This window comes from Schistocerca nitens, chromosome 5, assembly GCF_023898315.1.
Source record: "Schistocerca nitens isolate TAMUIC-IGC-003100 chromosome 5, iqSchNite1.1, whole genome shotgun sequence".
Lineage (NCBI taxonomy): Eukaryota > Metazoa > Arthropoda > Insecta > Orthoptera > Acrididae > Schistocerca > Schistocerca nitens.
In genome coordinates, this window is record NC_064618.1 from 838770961 (window position 1) to 838778093 (window position 7133).

General features: G+C 43.6%; 1 non-coding gene across 1 annotated transcript; it reads right to left on the bottom strand.

Annotated features, from left to right (window-relative positions):
* Positions 1–2649: 2649 nt before the first annotated feature.
* Positions 2650–2724, bottom strand: Trnat-cgu (transfer RNA threonine (anticodon CGU)). Its single transcript has one exon. It is a non-coding gene; the product is annotated as a tRNA-Thr (tRNA).
* Between the last annotated feature and the right edge of the window lie 4409 nt (positions 2725–7133).

The window sequence follows — 7133 nt, forward strand, 5'->3', positions numbered from 1 at the left end:
TGTGTGATGTCCTTAGGTTAGTTAGGTTTAAGTAGTTCTATGTTCTAGGGGACTGATAACCTCAGATGTTAAGTCGCGTAGTGCTCAGAGCCATTTGAACCATTTGATGACCATAGCAGTTAAGTCCCATAAGATTTCACACACATTTGAACATTTTTGAATAATTCCAATCCCATAGAAAGCAGGTGTTGTTCTTTACAGACGAATGGAAAAACTGGTAGAAGCCGACCTCGGGGAAGGTCAGTTTGGATTCCGTAGAAATATTGGAACACGTGGGGCAAGACTGACCCTACAACTTATCTTAGAAGCTAGATTAAGAAAAGGCAAACCTATGTTTCTAGCGTTTGTAGACTTAGAGAAAGCTTTTAACAATGTTGACTGGAATACTCTCTTTCAAATTCTGAAGGTGGCAGGGGTCAAATACAGGGAGCGAAAGGCTATTTACAATTTGTACAGAAACCAGAAGGCAGTTATCAGAGTCATAGGACATGAGAGGGAAGGAGTGGTTGGGAAGGGAGTGAGACAGGGTTGTAGCCCCTCCCCGATGTTATTCAATCTGTATATTGAGCAAGCAGTAAAGGAAACTAAAGAAAAATTCGGAGTAGGTATTAAAATCCATGTGGAAGAAATAAAAAAATTGAGGTTCGCCGATGACATTATAATTCTGTCAGAGACAGCAAAGGACTAGGAAGAGCAGTTGAACGGAATGGACAGTGTCTTGAAAGGAGGATATAAGATGAACATCAACAAAAGCCAAACGAGGATAATGGAATGTAGTCGAATTAAGTCGGGCGATGCTGAGGGAATTAGATTAGGAAATGAGACACTTAAGGTAGTAAGAGTTTTGCTATTTGGGGAGCAAAATAATTGATGATGGTCGAAGTAGAGAGCATATAAAATGTAGACTGGCAATGGCAAGGAAAGCGTATCTGAAGAAGAGAAATTTGTTAACATCGAGTATAGATTTAAGTGTCAGGAAGTCGTTTCTGAAAGTATTTGTATGGAGTGTAGCCATGTTTGGAAGTGGACAATAAATAGTTTGGACAAGAAGAGAATAGAAGCTTTCGAAATGTGGTGCAACAGTAGAATGCTGAATATTAGATGGGTAGATCACATAACTAATGAGGATGTATTGAATAGAATTGGGGAGAAGGGAAAATTGTGGCACAACTTGACTAGAAGAAGGGATCGGTTGGTAGGACATGTTCTGAGGCATCAAGGGATCACCAGTTTAGTATTTGAGGGCAGCGTGGAGGGTAAAAGTCGTAGAGGGAGACCAAGAGATGAAACAGCTTGCACAGGATAGAGCAGCATGGAGAGTTGCATCAAACCAGTCTCTGAGGACCACAACAACAACAACGGTTTGTGTGCAATATTATCATTTATAACTGAGGCTGGTGCACGATTTGCAGTAAGCCAGAGCCCTCTGTAGCCGCCAGCAGAGGCGGCTCGGATCAGGATGTGGATGAGGTCCCCCAGCAAGCATACAGAGTGGACACTGTCATTCCCTACTGACCTGCCTGCTGTTTCCATGAAGGACTCCGAATGTCCAACTTGTTCGGACCCTTTAGAGAGATCGATTCCCGTTTCAACAAACGAAATGTCAGGCGACCGTGATCCGGCTAGGTCAGGCTTACCGGAAGACGTCGTCTCCAGACGACGCTAGCGACACTAGAGATGACAAGTCTGTCACCGCATGTGCCGATCCGGGCAGCTGTCTGAAGCCTGTCGACCGCTGCCCACACAGCTAGCAACTGCTTCTGGACTGTGGCCAATTCCCCATGCATCGGCACAAAACAGGTACATTCCCTATCTATCTTACACTCAACGTAACAACAAGAAATATAATATTAACCCCAGAAGTTGCTAGATGCAATCTAAGTAATGTTGCTACGATGCTCCTTGGTTTCGCTACACTGCAGTACTCGACACAGGGCGTTTCACAATAGTGTCAAATATTCCTAAAAAAGGTAGCATTGGTCAAAACCAGAAAAAAAGTTATGATAACAATATGTCTGGAAAGAAATGTTTCTTGACAAACGGGCCGTCGAAGATTAGCAATTCACAGCGTGCACTTTGTTTGCAGATGAGGCAGAATTTGCAAGAGATGGTATAGTGAATTACCATATTATTCGCTTATTGGCATACGTAAATCGTCGAGCAGTCCTGGAGAGGAAGCTTATGGATCGCTTCAGTATCATTGTTGGGCAACAGTTGTCACTGACAGTCTCATAGGGCCATACACTTTACCAAACAGATTAAAAGGTGCTGTGTATCACCAATTTCTGCGCTATGAATTGCTTGTGCTATCGCAGAACAGTATTCTTGCATAAAGTCACTGACTGCGGTTTATACACGACCGGTCAGCGGCCCGTTTTCTGTGGATCGTGGGAGAGTAAGTCACAGCAACGTTTCATGAGCGGTCTACTGCGTGAAGGGGTCCGGTGGTATGGCCTCCTCGTTCCATTTCTGGCTATAGGGACATTACAAGGCAAAGGTGCGTGCCCAACCCATCGACAATGTGCGGATTTTACACGAGCGTATCACTAATGCAGTCTGAACAGATCCAGATGTGAAATGATAATGAAATAGACACCCTCGCTGCGTACAGGCGTTGATGTACTTCATTGGGGACATGTTGAAAATGTGTGCCCCGACCGGGACTCGAACCCAGGATCTCCTGCTTACGTGGCAGACGCTCTATCCATCTGAGCCACCGCGGGCACAGAGGATAGTGCGTCTGCAGGGACTTATCCCTTGCACGCTCCCCGTGAGATCCACATTCCCAACATGTCCACACCACTACATTCGTTGTGCGCCTAATAGATGTTTGCCCATCACACTCATTACTCGTGGCAGATTAATCTACCAAGTCCCGTACGAGTTCGGGCATAGCGTGTGCGTTCGCACAGGAAGGTCAATGGCCGGGAAGCCATATTTTAACTATATATGACGGTAGTAACTGTTCCCGAAAGAACAGTTACTGTGGATGACCATGCAGCTTTGCTAGAAATGAAATGATAATTAAATAGACACCCTCGCTGCATACAGGCTATGCCCGAACTCGTACGGGACTTGGTAGATTAATCTGCCACGAGTAATGAGTGTGATGGGCAAACATCTATTAGGCGCACAACGAATGTAGTGGTGTGGACATGTTGGGAATGTGGATCTCACGGGGAGCGTGCAAGGGATAAGTCCCTGCAGACGCACTATCCTCTGTGCCCGCGGTGGCTCAGATGGATAGAGCGTCTGCCATGTAAGCAGGAGATCCCGGGTTCGAGTCCGGTCGGGGCACACATTTTCATGTCCCCAATGAAGTACATCAACGCCTGTATGCAGCGAGGGTGTCTATTTAGTTATCATTTCATTTCTAGCAAAGCTGCATGGTCATCCACAGTAACTGTTCTTTCGGGAACAGTTACTACCGTCATATATAGATCCAGATGTATTTGAAAAATTACACGATTCGCCGCGAAGGATGCGTGATGACCACGTGCAGCAGTGCCTATACCGTCTAATTCTAAGCAACAGACAGAAATGAAGCGATAGATAGGCCGTTATCTGAACAGGTTTTGGTTATCAGTAATATCATTATTGGAACTTTTCTTCTAGTTTTGAGCCGGCCGCAGTGGCCGTGCGGTTCAAGGCGCTGCAGTCTGGAACCGCAGGACCGCTACAGTCGCAGGTTCGAATCCTGCCTCGGGCATGGATGTTTGTGATGTCCTTAGGATTAGTTAGGTTTAACTAGTTCTAAGTTCTAGGGGACTAATGACCTCAGCAGTTGAGTCCCATAGTGCTCAGAGCCATTTGAACCATTTTTTCTAGTTTTGATCGAAAAGTGTGAGTTCATCCACATGAATGCTAAGAGGAACTCGTTAAACTTCGGTTACACGATAAATCAGTCTAATCTAAAAGCCGTACATTCAAAAAATGTTATGGGGAATGCTAACTAAAGACTGTGTTTATTGGCACTTGGGCACTTAGAAAATGTAGCACATCTGCTAAGGAGACTGCCTGTAACGACAACTGTACATATAATAATTTTTTTCTTTATGAATTTAGATAAATTAATGTAAGCAATGTTTTGAACTTCTTTTTCGATTCGTATCGTGATGTTAACGAAACTGTGAGTAACTTTTGAAATGAATATTATTATTTATGTTGGATTTAAAATAATGTGGTAATCAAAGGGAAGTGTATTTAATGTTAAAACTATTGTAAGATGTGAAAATTGTAATTTATACACTTGGTCCATACGTAGGTAATGCATTAGGATATGTGTAGTAGAAAACCTGTGGTGAATACCCTACCTGTAGGGGAGCGGGAAAAGGTGGAGGCAGGCGAGCGCGGGAAGACGCACACTGGCGCGGTTCGGCACAACGGGCTCAGTAGAACAGTCGGAGGCGAGCAACAGTCGGAGTTGTGAATCGGTCAGAGGAACACGTACTGTACCGAGGTGGCTACCCAGGAAAAGTGGATTCCATTGAGCCTCGGATGCACCGATTCCGACGACTACTTGGCATGGCTATATTCTGAGGCACAAAATTGGAAAGATTACGACGCTAAGAAGATGGAAAGTGCCGATGTAGTGTGAGCCTTAGCCGTGCTTGTATGTGCGCCGTGCTGCTCGCTATCTCGCTGCCCGCCAACCGCCGCACCGACTTGCACAGGTCAAACATTTATTTCATCTTTAGAAGTGTATCTGTGTGGACCAGTGTCGAAACTGTTTCTAACTGTTCAATAATAACGTGACTTTTACCAGAATTGCCCTAGCCATTACTGATCCTGATCACTGACCTAGACAGGGTCCTTACCTCGTGTTGTGCAACCCGAGTATCCTGAACTGAAAGTTTAAAATTAGTGTTAATAAGAATTATTAGCAGACAAACCTATGCTATAAAGAAGTTTAAAGTTCTATGTGTTATTGCTAATGTTGGTAAAGAACAAAAGTATGACTAACTTGAAAGAGAGTTTTTTGAATTGAATTAGCGATGTTATTTAATTAATCTGAGACAGAAATAATGACAGTTAAATTATTCAGAAGTAAGACAAAAGAGTAGTTATCCATATATTGATAATTTTGAGTGCTAATTTGCCTTCAGTACTTAATAGTTTCAGTATAACGACCATAACAGTTTCAGGCCCCCCCCCCCCCCCTTCTCTTGTCCATTCTTTCAAACCTTGAAATGTGCTGCTCAGATTTGACCAGTAAAGTTAAGTTCTATATAGAACCTAAGGGTATTAGTGTTGTTTTCCAATTTTAATAGTGACATTGTATGTGTGCTTTCAAAACTGCTCATTCTAGGACAATCTATGCCCGATTTCAGTCTGATCAATATACAAAATGCCGTTCGTAGTAATCAGTGCTGTGTGGTGTTGTGTGAATTTATCTCGTCCAAATTGGTACAAAAAGAGAAAGCTTTAGTTCAGTGGATTTTTCTGGTTCTAAACTTTGCCATATAACGCATCATTACTACGTGTTACTATGCTTGTACATGCATCCACTTGTACAAGGAAAAACTCACTCATTGCCTAAGTAGACTGGCGACCGAATTATTAATTATAGGTAGCATCTCCTGTGTGTACTTCTTGTCCATGCGAAAGAGTAATTATACTTTACATTTGCTTGATGCATCACTGTAGTTATTGACTGAGTACAAGTCCGATCTTGCTTCTATTAGGTACACGCGGTCAACTGATGTACTAAAATCCTTGTTTATAAGGTGAAGCCCGTGAACTTATTACAGTACAGGCTTTATACAGCTAACGTACGTCCGATAGGGCGGGAGCGTTACATGCCTACACAACGCTTGTCCGTCCTCTCTTATAATACTGCTGCACGGTGTGGGATCCTCACTAGATAGAATGGTTCAAATCGCTCTGAGCGCTATGGGACTTAACTTCTGAGGTCACAGTCCCCTAGAACTTAGAACTGCTTAATGGGGGTAGGACGTAAAACGGGCCGACTTGGAGCAGGAGAGGCACCACAGGACATTTTAATTTCCACTGTGTATACTTGTACAAATAAATTCATAAAACTTTGAAAGCATGATCAGGAAGGACTCAGGATTCATACTCATAGCAGTGGAAGCTCAAAAACGTAGTAAGTGAAAAAATGATGAAATTTCACATGTAAAAAAAGGTATTTTGCTACGTTTTTGAACTTCCACTGCTATGAGTGTGAGCCCTCAATCCTTCCTGGTCATGCTGACAAAGTTTTATGAATTTATTTGTAAAAGTATAGACAGTACAAATTAAAATGTCCTGTGGTGCCTCTCCTGCTCCAAGTCGGCCTGTTTGACGTCCTACCCCCCTTAAACCTAACTAACCTAAGGACATTACACACATCCATGCCCGAGGCAGGATTCGAACCTGCGATCGTAGCGGTCACGCGGTTCCAGACTGTAGTGCCTAGAACCGCTCGGCCACCCCGCCGGCGTTCAAAGAAAGGCAGGACCTTTTGTATTATCGCGATGTATGGGAGAGAGTGTCACAGAAATGGTACAGGATTTGGGCTAGAAATCGTTAAAAGAAAGGCGTTTTTCATTGCAACGGAATCTTCCCACGAAATTCCAATCACCAACTTTCTCCTTCGAATGCGAAAATATTTTGTTGACACCGACCTACATAGGGAGGAACGAGCACGACGATAAAATAAGGGAAATCAGAGCTCGTACGGAAAGATATAGGTGTTCATTCTTTCCGCGGGCTATACAAGATTGGAATAATAGAGAATTGTGAAGGTTGTACGATGAACCCTCTGCCAGGCACTTAAATGTGATTTGCAGAGTATCCATGTAGATGTAGAATGCAACACGCCGCAGGTCTTTCCTAACAGCCTGTGTGACGAAAACTCATCACGCATCGAGAGGCAGCTACTCTTCACTTCTTCATAGAAAGACGTTAGAGAAATAGACGACACACTGTCTACAAAGCAGGAACTGTCTCTCTGAGACTCCTCTCTCCTACACGACTGGAGAACTACTGCTCTTTAAAAACGGACTTTCATCGAAACTTGAGGAATTGATTGCGAGTGACCAGCCCATGTAACACACCTGCACGGATTTTAAAGCCGGAATTGTTAAACGCTGAATAAATAAGGTTTCCCTGAAGCTGACTGAGTGAGGCAT